The sequence below is a fragment of the Schistocerca gregaria genome, chromosome 3, assembly GCF_023897955.1.
Source record: "Schistocerca gregaria isolate iqSchGreg1 chromosome 3, iqSchGreg1.2, whole genome shotgun sequence".
In the NCBI taxonomy this organism is placed as follows: domain Eukaryota; kingdom Metazoa; phylum Arthropoda; class Insecta; order Orthoptera; family Acrididae; genus Schistocerca; species Schistocerca gregaria.
Window position 1 is genome coordinate 941,419,899 of NC_064922.1, and position 15,376 is coordinate 941,435,274.

General features: G+C 42.1%; 1 protein-coding gene across 1 annotated transcript in view; it reads right to left on the reverse strand.

Annotated features, from left to right (window-relative positions):
* The window catches only part of LOC126355715 (solute carrier family 22 member 7-like), a 113,464-nt gene that overhangs the window by 16,180 nt on the left and 81,908 nt on the right, over positions 1 to 15,376 (reverse strand). The window lies entirely within an intron of this gene.

The following is a 15,376-nucleotide window of genomic DNA, read 5'->3' on the forward strand; positions in this document are numbered from 1 at the left end:
AATCGTAAACTTTCCTTTATTCAGTAGCGTTATATACATCACTGTAAGTGTGGAACGTTGTTCAATTCTACTACGACAGCAGTTACATATTTAAATGACAGACGTACATCGTACAAACTCACACTCCATGGGCTTGGCGAATGATTTCTCAACCCACCTCCTGTATATTTTTTCTTGTCAGTCTAGCAGAATGAGGGCAGGCGTCATCTTGGAGTAACACAACTTCCACGCAGTCTTCCTGGTCGTTGTTTTTGGACTTCGTCTGTTGGACATCTCAGTTGTTAACAGCAAATGTCAGCAGTGATGGTTACGCGTCGGGAAAGCAATTCGTAGTACACCACACCGTCGGTGTTCCACCGTGTACATAACATTATCTTTTGTGGATACGCACACGTCTTTCTACCGGGACTGACTACTTTGTTTGGTCTCAGCCATTTCTTTATTTTCCTTCTGTTAACGTAAAGGATTGGAGTGATCGGTGTTGTTCATGAGTCAGCTAAAGACGAGCAAGCAGAGATGGACATTTGGCCACCCGTTGATTTTTGTGATTTTGGCTTAGAGCATACGATATCCATCCACCCGATTTTGGGACCTTAGGGGTTGCATACAAAGCAGTATGCAAACGTCCGACGATGGCGAAATGATCGCAGCTCATCGCAGTTGACAGTTCTCGGGTATACTAACGTTGACCATTGTGAATTAATGCGTTTAAACGATCTTCATGAAATCTCAACAGTCACTAATGTGAAAACGATCCTCTTTCAAACGAGAAAACCATTTTATTTCCTTCTCTATCCATGGGCACTATTCCCACGCACAGTGCAAATGTTTCTGGCTGCCTCCGCTGCTGTAACTGCTACATCTACATCTACATTTATAGTCTGCAAGCCACCCAACGGTGTGCGGCGGAGGGCGCTTTACGTGTCACTGTCATTACCTCCCTTTCCTGACACAGTCGCGTATGGTTCGCGAGAAGAACGACTGCCGGAAAACCTCCGTGCGCGTTCGAATCTCTCTAATTTTACATTCGTGATCTCTTCGGGAGGTATAAGTAGGGGGAAGCAATATATTCGATACCTCATCCAGAAAAGCACCCTCTCGAATCCTAGACAGCAAGCTACACCGCGATGCAGAGCGACTCTCTTGCAGAGTCTGTCACTTGAGTTTGCTAAAAATCTCCGTAACGCTATCACGCTTGCCAAATAACCTTGTGACGAAACACGCCGCTCTTCTTCGGAGCCGGCCTGTGTGGCCGTGCGGTTTTAGCGCTTCAGTCTGGAACCGCGTGACCGCACGGTCGCAGGTTCGAATCCTGCCTCGGGCATGGATGTGTGTGAAGTCCTTAGGTTAGTTAGGTTTAAGTAGTTCTAAGTTCTAGGGGACTGATGACCACAGATGTTAAGTCCCATAGTGCTCAGAACCATTTGAATCATTTGAACCATCTTCTTTGGATCTTCTCATCGCCTCTGTCAACCCGACCTGGTACGGATCCCACACTGATGAGCAATACTCAAGCATAGGTCGAACGAGTGTTTTGTAAGCCACCTCCTATGTTGATGGACTACATTTTCTAAGGACTCTCCCAATGAATCTCAACCTGGCACCAGCCTTACCAACTATTAATTTTATGTGATCATTTCACTTCAAATCGTTCCGTACGCATACTCCCAGATATTTTTCAGTAGTAACTGCTACCAGTGTTTGTTCCGCTATCATGTAATCATACAATAAAGGATCCTTCTTTCTATGTATTAGCAATACATTACATTTGTCTATGTTAAGGGCAAGTACCCATTCTCTGCACCAAGTGCCTAACCGCTGCAGATCTACCTGCATTTCGCTGCAATTTTCTAATGCTGCAACTTCTCTGTACACTACAGCATCATCCGCGAAAAGCAGCATGGAACTTCCGACACTATCTACTAGATCATTTATATATATTGTTAAAAGCAATGGTCCCATAACACTCCCCTTTGGCACCCCAGACGTTACTTTAACGTCTGTAGACGTCTCTCCATTGAGAACAACATGCTGTGTTCTGTTTGCTAAAAAATTTTCAATCCAGCCACACAGCTGGTCTGATATTCCGTAGGCTCTTACTTTATCAGGTGACAGTGCGAAACTGTATCGAACGCCTTCCGGAAGTCAAGGAAAATGGCATCTACCTGGGAGCCTGTACCTAATATTTTCTTTGTCTCATGAACAAATAAATCAAGTTGGGTCTCACACGATCGCTGTTTTCGGAATCGATGTTGATTCCTACAGAGAAGATTCTGTGTTTCCAGAAATGACATAATACGCGAGTAAAAAAACATGTTCTAAAATTCTACAACAGATCGATGTCAGAGATATAGGCCTATATTTTTGCGCGTCTGCTCGACGACCCTTCTTGAAAACTGGAACTACCTGTGCTCTTTTCCAATCATTTAGATCCTTCCGTTCCCCTAGAGACTTGCGGTACACGGCTGTTAGAAGGGAGGCAGGTTCTTTAGCGTACTCTGTATAGAATCGAATTGGTATCCCGTCAGGTCCTGTGGACTTTCCTCTGTTGAGTGATTTCAGTTTCTTTTCTATTCCTTGGACACTTATCTCAATGTCAGCCATTTTCTCGTTCGTTTTTTCGTTCGTTCAAACGCGGAAATGTTCCGATTTTTCCGTCTGGCACTCCGTTTTCGAGCGTCCTCAGCGCCATCCACTATCTCCGTAAGAGAAAATGACACCGTGTAAACTCAAATAGGAACAGTGAAGTACGAACAGAAAATTACAGTCGATAGCGACCGGAATACCAACATACAAAAAAAAAAAAAGGAAAACGCTGCGACCTTATGCATCAGCCTAATAGACCTGCGACCGTTTGAGATAGTAAGCACAAATGTAACCACTTCGTTATCGCGGCCGCTACTCCACAGTATGCATACGACAGCAGGAAGTGGGCCCCTTGGTCAACCTAACTAAGGCGGCAGTTATCTTCCCGACAGCTAAGCAAGGCCTAATAGCTCAGAGGTTACCGGAGTGGCGACAATTCCGAGAAGAGTGGGATGCCTCAGAGGCTCTGTTGTCCCTCCTTTGCGAAGCAGCTGTGGCACAAATTTTAGAATAACGTTTTGCGGAGCCTTTGTAGATTTTCGCCGTGTTGCAAAGGTTCGAAATAATTATTTCGGGGTTCGGAAAATACTCCGCCCCCACGAGACGACAATCCCTTGGTCAGGTAAGCCTTCGGTGGTCCCCAACTGCCGAGGAAATCCGTTTGATACCATTTATCTACCAAGTAATTGAATCCGATTTTGAAATAATGATCGTATCAAACCACGACAAGTGTCAATCGACACATAATTTTATGGACAATCTCAGTTTCTGTCTGTCAGGAAACTGGACATGGCTGGATTCATTTCTCTTGCACGCTTTTTGGTAGGTTAGGGAAACGTTCTGCCTTAGAAGTGCAAAGACGAGTAAAATCGATTCAAGTAATTGATGGCAACTGGTCCGATACCACCTTTCCCCATTTATGAAAAAGAGTTTGTTGAGTCATGTGATGTGAGCAATTGTGTAGTAGACTGTGTATTAAGTCAGGAAGTGAATGGGACGTAACATCTGGCCCTGTATGGCTGCGGGGTTCTACATTTAAATCTTCATGAGTATTCTGCAAATCACACTTAAGTGCCTGGCAGAGGATTCATGGAACCACTTTCACAATAATTCTGTTATTCCATTCTCGAAAAACCGCGTGGACAAACGAACACCTATGTCTTCGCGTGCAAGCTAAGATTTCCCTTATTTTATTATGATGATCGTTTCTCCCTACGTAGGTCGGCGTCAGAAAAAATTTTCGCATTCAGAGAAGAAAGATGGTGATTGAAAATTCAAGAGAATATCCTACCGCAAGGAGAACCGTCTTTGTTTTAACGTGTCCATCCCAAATCCTTTATCATGTCCATGACACTCTCTCTCCTATGGCTTGATAACAAGAAACGTGCTGCTCTTCTTTGAACTTTCTCGATGTTCTCCTTTAATCCTGTTTGGGAAGGATCCCACACCGCACAGCAGTACTCCAAAAGAGAACAGACGAGCGTAGTGTGGGCATTCTCTTTAGCAAAAAATGGTTCAAATGGCTCTAAGCACTATGAGACTTAACATCTGAGGTCTTCAGTCCCCTAGACTTACAACTACTTAAACCTAACTAACCTAAGGACATCACATACACCCATGTCCGAGGCAGGATTAGAACCTGCGACCGTAGCAGCAGCGCGTTTCCGGACTGAAGCGCCTAGAACCGCTCGGCCACAGCAGCCGGCCTCTCTTTAGCAGATCTGTGGTATCTTCTAAGTGTTCTGCCAATAAAAGGCAGTCTTTGGTCAGCGTGACCCACGTTTTCTGTGTGTTCTTTCCAACTTGAATTGTTCGTGAAACTTCCTGGCACATTAAAACTGTGTGCCGGACCGAGACTCGAACTCGGGACCTTTGCCTTTTGCGGGCAAGTGCTCTACCATCTGAGCTACCCAAGCACGACTCATGCCCCGTCCTCACAGCTTTAGTTCTGCCAATACCTCGTCTCATACCTTCCAACCTTTACAGAAGATCTCCTGCGAAAGGCAAAAGTCCCGAGTTCGAGTCTCGGTCCGGCACACAGTTTTAATCTGCCAGGAAGTTTCATATCAGCGAACACTCCGCTGCAGAGTGAAAATCTCATTCTTGAAACATCCCCGAGGCTGTGGGTAAGCCATATCTCCGCAATATCCTTTCTTTCAGGAGTGCTAGTTGTGCAAGGTTCGCAGGAGAGCTTCTGTAAAGTTTGGAAGGTACCAGACGAGGCACTGACAGAAGTAAAGCTGTGAGGACGGGGCGTGAGTCGTGCTTGGGTAGCTCAGATGGTAGAGCACTTGCGGGCGAAAGGTAAAAGTCCCGATTTCGAGTCTCGGTCCGGCACACAGTTTTAATCTTCCAGAAAGTTTCATATCAGCGTACACTCCGCTGCGGGGTGAAAATCTCATTCTGAATTGTTCGTAATTGTAGTTCCTAGGTATTTAGTTGAATTTACGGCCTTTAGAATTGACCGATTTATCGCGAAACCGAACTTTAACGGATTTGTTTTAGCACTCACTTGGATGACGTCACACTTTTCATTATTTAGGGTCAGTTGCGAATTTTCGTACCACACAGAGATCTTTTCCAAAGCATTTTGAAATATATTTTGATCTTCTTTACTGAACGATAAACGACTGCATGATCTGCAGGCAACCTAAGGCGGCTGATCAAACTGTCTCCTAATTCGCTTATACAGGGTGATTCACGGACATATGCAAATATTTTAGTATGTTATTCTACAAGTAAAAGTAGAGAAAAAAGTTCATATAAACATAGGTCAGTAAATGTGTAGTTAGGGAGTTACGGTTAATAAAAATATTACCTGAAATTTAGCAACTTCGCTAATATGAAGCCATCGCAAAACTATACGAGGTTAAAGTGAAGCACGATTTCCATATATTTTGTTGTTATCGATCTAATGAATGTAATAAAATATATCCCAGACGTGTATCTGCAGTTGTTTTCCAGAACATCCAGAGAAGCTAGGAAATAATTTCGTAAAATTTTTCATCTGTTACCTACTTGGCCCAATTAATTTTTTAAATTCCACACAACTGCACAAAGTTTTCAACAGAAGTTACAGAGAATTAAATTTTTTTTACTGCTACCACGGCTATTTTGAACTGCATCCATAAGCTCCTCAACATTGTCTTTAGGTATCGAGAGTTCGTACTGATTATGAACGCTAGGCAAGGAACCTGTCTGCCGTAACATTCGGAAGGCTCCGCTAATGGTTCGTGAACTCGGAATCCTCTCAGTTGGATAACGTACGCGATATTCGTTAACTGCAGCCGTAGCATTACCATTACATTTGCCATAAATAAACACCATAGCAGCGTATTCCTCCGTCGTAATTTTGAAAGGCATCCCTATTTCATAAACAATCTACAAACTACAACACTTACTGTGTTGTTTCACTTAAATACACTGTTGTTATGATGTTATTTTACTGATCAATACAGAAAACTAACTCCTTTCAAGGTTAGGAAACGACTGAAACAACTCACTAATGGTTGCCAATAATGACATAATCGTTTCTACAGTCTTAATGGAAGGTAAACAAATTTACTTGTATAATAATATTTGCTTCTCTGGCTGTTCTGGAAAACTACTGCAGATATACGTCTGGGACATGTTTTATTAGACTGAGCAGATCAATCACAACAATATAAAAGGAAGTCGTGCTTTACTTTAATCTCGTACAATTTGCGATGGCTTCATTTTTATCGAAATTGCTAAATTTCAGGCAAAATCTTTTATTAGCTGTAACTCCGTAACTAAACATTTGCGGACCTATGTTTATATGAGCTTTCTTCCTTAGTTTTACTTGTAGAATAACATATTAAAATATTTGCATATCTTCATGAATCTCCCTGTATAGAGGAAGAACAGCAGAGGACATATAACAGTATCTTGGGGAACGTCAGAAATCGATGACTTTCAGTCAGTTATTACGAACTGCGACCTCTCGGGCAGGAAATCACGAATCCAGTCACAGAACTGAGACGGTATTCCATACGCACGCAGTTTGATTACAGGCCGCTTGTGAGTTACAGTGTCAAAAGCCTTCTGGAAATCTAGAAACGGAATCAACTTGAAATCCCTTGTCAACAGCACTCAACAGTTCGTGTGAGTAAAGAGTTGCTGCGGTGCTTTTAAGTGTGGAGGCGCACTAGCAGGGTTATAAAATGGATGAAGACAGAGTACTCCATCTCATTCGTTGCTCAGTCATGCCATATTCCATGCTTGTTCGTTTATCATCGCTTATTCGTTCTGCGTTGATGGGAGCGTTGGCGTGACAGAGTGCAGCCATGCTACGAACAGTTTTCAGTTAAACTTGTAGAGTTCAGCTTTGCCTTTAATTTCGTCACATTATGAGAATATGCTATAGACAAACGTCAGAGTTTAGGCCACAGCGCCTGGCGTCAATGCTACGAGTTGCTGGAGCGCTACGGTCTATAGAGCTCCTCAAAGGAATCTCTAGAATTCTCACGGCTACTTAATTCCGTCTGCATGTGGTTTACTCCCTAGTGCATTTGAAATTCGAGCCTATTCTTTGTTTCCTACAAAAGCAAGGCAGGCAGCTTTAACTGCTTCCATCTTGTCATTCCGTTTTAAAATGCTACGTGTTGCAATAAGCGAACTTGTCTGTTTCTTTAAAACTTTTTCAGTTCAAATATTTTCGGGTGCGCAGCAGGGCTACTTCCATTGACAACGCAGCACTGTGGATTAGTCGCTCCCATAGTTGAAACACTGCCTCAAATTTCATTTGTGTTGAAGAATGTATCTAAGTTAAAAGTTTCTTAACTGTTTCCTGCCTGTAATTCCTGCCCATAACCTTGCCATCTCTCCCAATACATTTATACAGCACGCTTTGGCATAAACACTTGCAGTACGACGAGAATTACAACGCTTCCAGAGTTATGGCGACAGGATAATTTCTCTGGAAGCAAGAAATTATTTACCTGAGAGTTGGTCAGGAAGCGATAGTTAAGAAAAGACTAAACACCCGTTTCTGCAGCTTGATTTTCGAGTGACTCATCGACATGCTATGGCACATGAAAATTCCAGTAGTCTAAGTCGGAAGGCATGTATGAACGATGTGAGGGTATCACTTTTGCAGAATGGCGAAAGGCACAAGCTGCTGAAGTGGACAGCCAGCTATTTGCAACTCATCCACTGTAAACTGGGCGTGAAAAGTTGTACGTAAAGAAACAAAACTCGGACCTTGTATTGTGGTACCAGTCACGCGCTGAAATGAAGTGCATAAAAGGAGCGCATGATTTTGTGATGGCCGGACGCTGAGCTTGTACAACAGCAAGGTGACGTATAGCCCAACAGTACTGGTGGTGGACACATAGACAGGACGTGTTGCAGTATATGAGGAACTGTGTACCATGCATACTTCATGCCGATGCAGTCATCATAGTATTCTGTTGCGGAGACTTTAGTTACACACTAAGGTACTATATTCAAGTTCGAATTAATAAAACATCTTGGTCATTAATTACGAATGGCATAAATTATGGACAAGCGTTTTAACACCAACAAGTAAACTGCAGAACATGACAAATTTCTTATTGTTCTATGAACCTGACATAACGATAGGGAAGATGTTGAGTAATAATGTCACAATAATTGCTGGGATACTCTGGCACTTTACGCAGAAGCGGCGTACATTGCGAAGGCACACGAGTGCAGCAAGTTCTTGGCATACTAGATAGCAGAACCGGAAGATGTCATCACCATTTGAGGAAGCTGTAGGAGTTAAAAATGGAGCATCAGTGCGTAATTTTACGGAAACCATCTCTTACATCCCGGAAGGGAAAACGAAAAAGAGATTTATCCCCGTTACCAGGGCCAGCAGCAAGTAAAAGTTGCAGCATCGTACTCGTAACACAGTTGCCCACATTGCTCTTATTCGAACATTCCACGGCACGCCAGTCTTTACCAACTATACAGGTTTCGATCTCTAACTGCTGACGGAGAAGGGGGGGGGGGGGGTGAAAGAGAGGGGAGCGGGGAGGAAGAAGGAAGAAGTGGGATGGCAAGGAGTAAGACGTTTCCACTACAGTGTATCCACCAAGATCGAGAAATAGACCGGTGTAAAGGAAATAGGAGGGTGATAGGTGTTTCCCTTCTTTAGGTAACAATGGCGCGAAAGGTGGCTGGAAGGAGCGTCGCGATACATGTAATGCTACACATCTGCAGCCACGGATGGATGGACTCACCGAGGGTTCGACCACTCGACCATCGAATCCTGGCAGGAAAATGATGTAGTGGTAGATCACTAGTGGACATTAAAACAGACGTTGAGCGCCTGCGCATTTTCTGCCAGTCACCACGGTCTGTGGGACATGGGTGCCAGTCTTACAGGCTCTGTTAGGAGAATTTGTAAACACTACAACACGTTACCTCAGGCCGGCCGTGGTGGCCGAGCGGTTGTAGGCGCTTCAGTCTGGAACCGAGAGACCGCTACAGTGGCAGGCTCGAATTCTGCCTTGGTCATGGATGTGTGTGATGTCCTTAGGTTAGTTAAGTTTAAGTAGTTCTAAGTTCTAGGGGACTGATGACCTCAGATGTTAAGTCCCATAGTGCTCAGAGCCCCTTGAACCATTTAAACCGTTACCTCACGTATATTTCAGCTACTTCATTTCTCGAGTTCATAACCGTTTTTTTGTAAATACAGGTCTTGATGAATTTTGTCAATAATTATTGTTTATGAAAACATAATGTATTTTGATAGGACATATGAGAATTATTCACGTCAAATCAATGTAATAAATACTTTGGCCATGTCAGGGAAATTTTTATTGAATAAACCATAGAGAATATCTTTCGTGTAAAAATAACATCTTTGGCGAGAGTGCGTGCATTCGCAGAGTTGAAGACAGAGAAGTAGTTGCGAAGCATCTGTAGTGTAGAAAAGACGTATGTGTTGATGTGCAAATATCCGAGTGTTTTGCACCAAAAATGTAATATGTGGCCATGCATATTATAAGTGGATGTGCATGTATGTGGGCAAAGCACGTAGTCGCAAGAAGATTTTGGAAGCAATGAAGAATCTGTGTGGCGCAAATTAACTCAAGCTACTCTGAAACACAAGAAGCGCTTCACAAGGTAAGATCCTGCCAGTATCTTGTAGTTCTGTAATCTTGTAACTTTTTGGAACATTTTACTGTGTTCAGTCAAAGAACGAACTTGTCGGGACACGTTATTTACGCGACACGTTAATCATCAGCAAGATGCTATGCTTTCCCCCTAAATTCTGAGAAAGTCGCAAGTGAAAGAAATGGTCAAAAGAAGCCAAGTCTAATTAAATTTATAGTTCATTTTCAGCTTCTTCTAAAAGGCAGTAGTAACTGCAGCTCCTAATATACTACTGCAGTCAGTTCAAATTAAAAGTGATTTAAAATTAAATTCGTATTGTATGACAGAAGTATACTGGCTTTCATGTGGTGAAAGAAGTTATAGAATTTTATGTTGTGTTTTGTAAGTGATATTAATGTTGAGATGTTACAATAATCATATGACCCGTGGTCTAGGGGTAGCGTCTTTGATTCATAATCCAAACGTCTTCGGTCCCGGGTTCGATCCCCACCACTGCCTAAATTTTGATAAATAATCAGCATTGGCGGCCGAAGACTTCCGGCATAAGAAGTCAGCCTCATTCTGCCAACGGCCTTGTCAAAGAGGGCGGAGGAGCGGATAGAGGTTCAGGGCACTCTCTTGTCCTAGGGGTGGGAAATCGCCCCTAAAGACGGAAGAATCAGCAATGATCAATGACATGAAGATGTAGAAGGCAATGGAAACCACTGCATTAAAGACACGTAACGTATATCAACAGGACATATGTCCTGCAGTTGAAGAAGTGTCATGATGATCTCTCCATTGGCAAAAGATTCCGGAATAGTCCCCCATTCGGATCTCCGGGAGGGGACTGCCAAGGGGGAGGTTACCATGAGAAAAATATTGAATAATCAACGAAAGGATAACGTTCTACGAGTTGGGGCGTGGAATTTCAGAAGTGGTAGGGAAACTAGAAAATCTGAAAAGGGAAATGCAAAGGCTCAATCTAGATATAGTAGGGGTCAGTAAGGTGAAGTGGAAGGAAGACAAGGATTTCTGGTCATATGAGTATCGGGTGATATCAACAGCAGCAGAAAATGGTATAACAGGTGTAGGATTCGTTATGAATAGGAAGGTAGGGCAGAGGGTGTGTTACTGTGAAGAGTTCAGTGACCGGGTTGTTCTAATCAGAATCGACAGCAGACCAACACCGGCAATGATAGTTCAGGTATACGTGCCGACGTCGCAAGCTGAAGATGAACAGATAGAGAAAGTGTATGAGGATATTGAAACGGTAATGCAGTATGTAAAGGGGGACGAAAATGTAATAGTCATGGGCGACTGGAATGCAGTAGAAGAAAGGGGAAGGAGTAGAAGAAAAGGTTACAGGAGAATATGGGCTTGGGACAAGGAATGAAAGAGGAGAAAGACTAATTGAGTTCTGTAACAAGTTTCAGCTAGTAATAGCGAATACCCTGTTCAAGAATCACAAGAGGAGGAGGTATACTTGGAAAAGGCCGGGAGTTACGGGAAGATTTCAATTAGATTACATCATGGTCAGACAGAGATTCCGAAATCAGATACTGGATTGTAAGGCGTACCCACGAGCAGATATAGACTCAGATCACAATATAGTAGTGATGAAGAGTAGGCTTAAGTTCAAGACATTAGTCAGGAAGGATCAATACGGTAAGAAGTGGGATACGGAAGTTCTAAGGAATGACAAGATACGTTTGAAGTTCTCTAACGCTATAGATACAGCAATAAGGAATAGTGCAGTAGGCAACACAGTTGAAGAGGAATGGACGTCTCTAAAAAGGGCCATCACAGAAGTTGGGAAGGAAAACATAGGTACAAAGAAGGTAGCTGCGAAGAAACCATGGGTAACAGAGGAAATACTTCAGTTGATTGATGAAAGGAGGAAGTACAAACATGTTCCGGGAAAATCAGGAATACAGAAATACAAGTCGCTGACGAATGAAATAAATAGGAAGTGCAGGGAAGCTAAGACGAAATGGCTGCAGGGAAAATGTGAAGACATCGAAAAAAATATGATTGTCGGAAGGACAGACTCAGCATAGAGGAAAGTCAAAACAACCTTTGGTGACATTAAAAGCAACTGTGGAAACATTAAGAGTACAACGGGAATTCCACTGTTAAATGCAGAGGAGAGAGCAGATAGGTGGAAACAATACATTGAAAGCCTCTATGAGGGATAAGATTTGTCTGATGTGATAGAAGAAGAAACAGGAGTCGATTTAGAAGAGATAGGGGATCCAGTATTAGAATCGGAATTTAAAAGAGCTTTGGAGGACTTACGGTCAAATAAGGCAGAAGGGATAGATAACATTCCATCAGAATTTCTAAAATCATTAGGAGAAGTGGCAACAAAACGACTCTTCACGTTGGTGTGTAGAATATATGAGTCTGGCGACATACCATCTGACTTTCGGAAAAGCATAATCCACACAATTCCGAAGACGGCAAGAGGTGACAAGTGCGAGAATTATCGCACAATCAGCTTAACAGCTCATGCTTCGAAGCTGCTTACAAGAATAATATACAGAAGAATGGAAAAGAAAATTGAGAATGCGCTAGGTGACGATCAGTTTGGCTTTAGGAAAAGTAAAGGCACGAGAGAGGCAATTCTGACGTTACGGCTAATAACGGAAGCAAGGCTAAAGAAAAATCAGGACACGTTCATAGGATTTATCGACCTGGAAAAAGCGTTCGACATTATAAAATGGTGCAAGCTGTTAGAGATACTGAAAAAAGTAGGGGTAAGCTATAGGGAGAGACAGGTCATATACAATATGTACAACAACCAAGAGGGAATAATAAGAGTGGACGATCAAGAACGAAGCCCTACTCTTCAATCTGTACATCGAGGAAGCAGTGATGGAAATAAAAGAAAGGTTCAGGAGTGGAATTAAAATACAAGGTGAAAGGATATCAATGATACGATTCGCTGATGACATTGCTATGCTGAGTGAAAGTGAAGAAGAATTAAATGATCTGCTGAACGGAATAAACAGTCTAATGAGTACACAGTATGGTTTGAGAGTAAATCGGAGAAAGACGAAGGTAATGAGAAGTAGTAGAAATGAGAACAGCGAGAAACTTAACATCAGGATTGATGGTCACGAAGTCAATGAAGTTAAGGAATTCTACTACCTAGGCAGTAAAATAACCAATGACGGACGGACCAAGGAGAACATCGAAAGCAGACTCACAATGGCAAAAAGGCATTTTTGGCCAAGAGAAGTCTACTAATATCAAATACCAGCTTTAATTTGAGGAAGAAATTTCTGAGGATGTACGTCTGGAGTACAGCATTGTATGATAGTGAGGCATGGACTGTGGGAAAACCGGAACAGAAGAGAATCGAAGCATTTGAGATGTAGTGCTATAGACTAATGTTGAAAATTTGGTGGACTGATAAGGTAAGGAATGAGGAGGTTCTACGCAGAATCGGAGAGGAAAGGAATATGTGGAAAACACTGATAAGGAGAAGGGACAGGATGATAGGACATCTGCTAAGACACGAGGGAATGACTTCCATGGTACTAGAGGGAGCTGTAGAGGGCAAAAACTGTAGAGGAAGACAGAGATTAGAATACGTCAAGCAAATAATTGAGGACGTAGGTTCCAAAGTGCTACTCTGAGATGAAGAGGTTAGCACAGGAAAGGAATTCGTGGCGGGCCGCATCAAACCAGTCTGTAGACTGATTCTGAACCATTTAAACCGTTACCTCACGTATATTTGAGCTACTTGTTTTCTCGAGTTCATAACCGTTTTTTGTAAATACACGTCTTGATGAATTTTGTCAGTAATTAGCATTTATGAAAATGTAATGTATTTCGATAGGATAAGTGAGAGTTATTCGTGTCAAGTCATTGTAGTAAATACGTTGGCCATGTCAGGGAAGTTTTTATTGAATAAACCATAGAGAATATCTTTCGCGTATAAATAACATCGTTGGCGAGAGTGCGTGCAGTCGCAGAGGTGAAGGCAGAGAAGTAGATGCGAAGCATCTGTGGCGTGGAGAAGACGTATGTGTTGGCGTGCAAATACCAGAGTGTTTTGGGCAGGAAACATTCTAATATCTGGCCATGAAAATTATCAGCGGTTGTGCAAGCATGTGGGCAAAGCACATAGTCGCAAGAAGATTTTGGAAGCAATGAAGAATATTGTGTGACCCAAATTAATTCAAGCTACTCGATAATCAAGAAGAGCCTGTTGCCAGTAATGGACCTCATAATAATCACTATTTCGCACCGCAAGCAACTCATCGCAAAGTAATATCCTGCCAGTATCTTGTAGTTGTGTAATCTTAGTAACTTTTTGGAACATTTTACTGTGTTCAGTCAAAGAACAAACTTGTCGGGATAAACTTTACTTACGCGACATGTTAACAATCAGCAAGATGCTACGCTTTCACCGTAAATTCTGAGAACGTCGCAAGTGAAAGAAAAGGTCAAAAGAAGCCAACTCTAATCAAATTTATTGTTCATTTTCAGCTTGTCGTAAAAGGCAGTAGTAACTACAGCTCCTAATATACTATTGCACTACTACTGCAGACAGTCAGTTCAAATTAAAAGTGATTTAAAATGCAATTCGTATTCAATGACAGAAGAATGCTGGCATTCATGTGGTCAAAGTAATTTTAGAATTTTATGTTGTGTTTTGTAAATCATATTAATGTTCATATGGGTAATTTCCAAGAATGATTGCCTATTGATGTCGCTGGGTCCAAACGATACATATCGAACGTGCGATCGTAAATCGATCATGCGACTCTGGTGGCGGGTGTTATGAGTATGTTTACGTTGGTCACTACAACAACAACAAAAGAAGAGCGTTACAAAAATAATTGTAATTGCAAAGGAGACGGGTTACCTTACTCGTCGTCGGTGTCACAATTAAGCATCTTTTCAGACAGCGTTATCGTTACGTAGCAGTTACATAATACAGTACAGTTTCCATGAAGATTAGCTAGTCATTAGTTATGGTTCGCGATCATTATGGTAACTGACGTCATTGCATTCCAAATTAACTTCTTTTGTCTGCATGTCATACGTGTCTTTTACATGTAAGCAAGCGCTCGTGCATTTTGTCAAGTTACTACTTCGTCTTTGCCACACGATATTCACATCACTTTCAAGTCATTACTGTCATCTACTAAAATTAACTTTTGCTCGTTTTTGGTGATGCCGACCATTTTATTCTTCAGTTTAGATTCATTAAATTCTTTCAGACCACATTTTAGCATTCAGAATTACGACTAACTACAGCGAGATTTTAATTTATTACCTTTTTTATTTTTTATTTTTTTTTTTACATTTCGATAGTTGTACGTTGTAACAAACACTCATGCGATAGCGATCAGGTTGTAACTATCCGTATTATACCGGTAAGTACTGATCCTTGGATTCGATACTTTGTTTCCACTTATAGCGGAATCTTAGGCACACGTGGCGCAATTAAAATGTTACAGACATGTAAAGTATAACTAGTTATAAGCTGACACAGCTCTTACATACTGAGAAAGGTCGCTGGCGCAGTCATCTGCTGTTGCGCGGCACATACTGTCTGCGACAGTGGCAACCGTATTGCTGTACGGAGGCATCAATCAATAAATGAAGTACAGTTAACTCTTGACTTTCCCAACTCACCGCCTGCCACAGTACAGGAGGAAACATCCCACATGCTGCACTGGAGTTG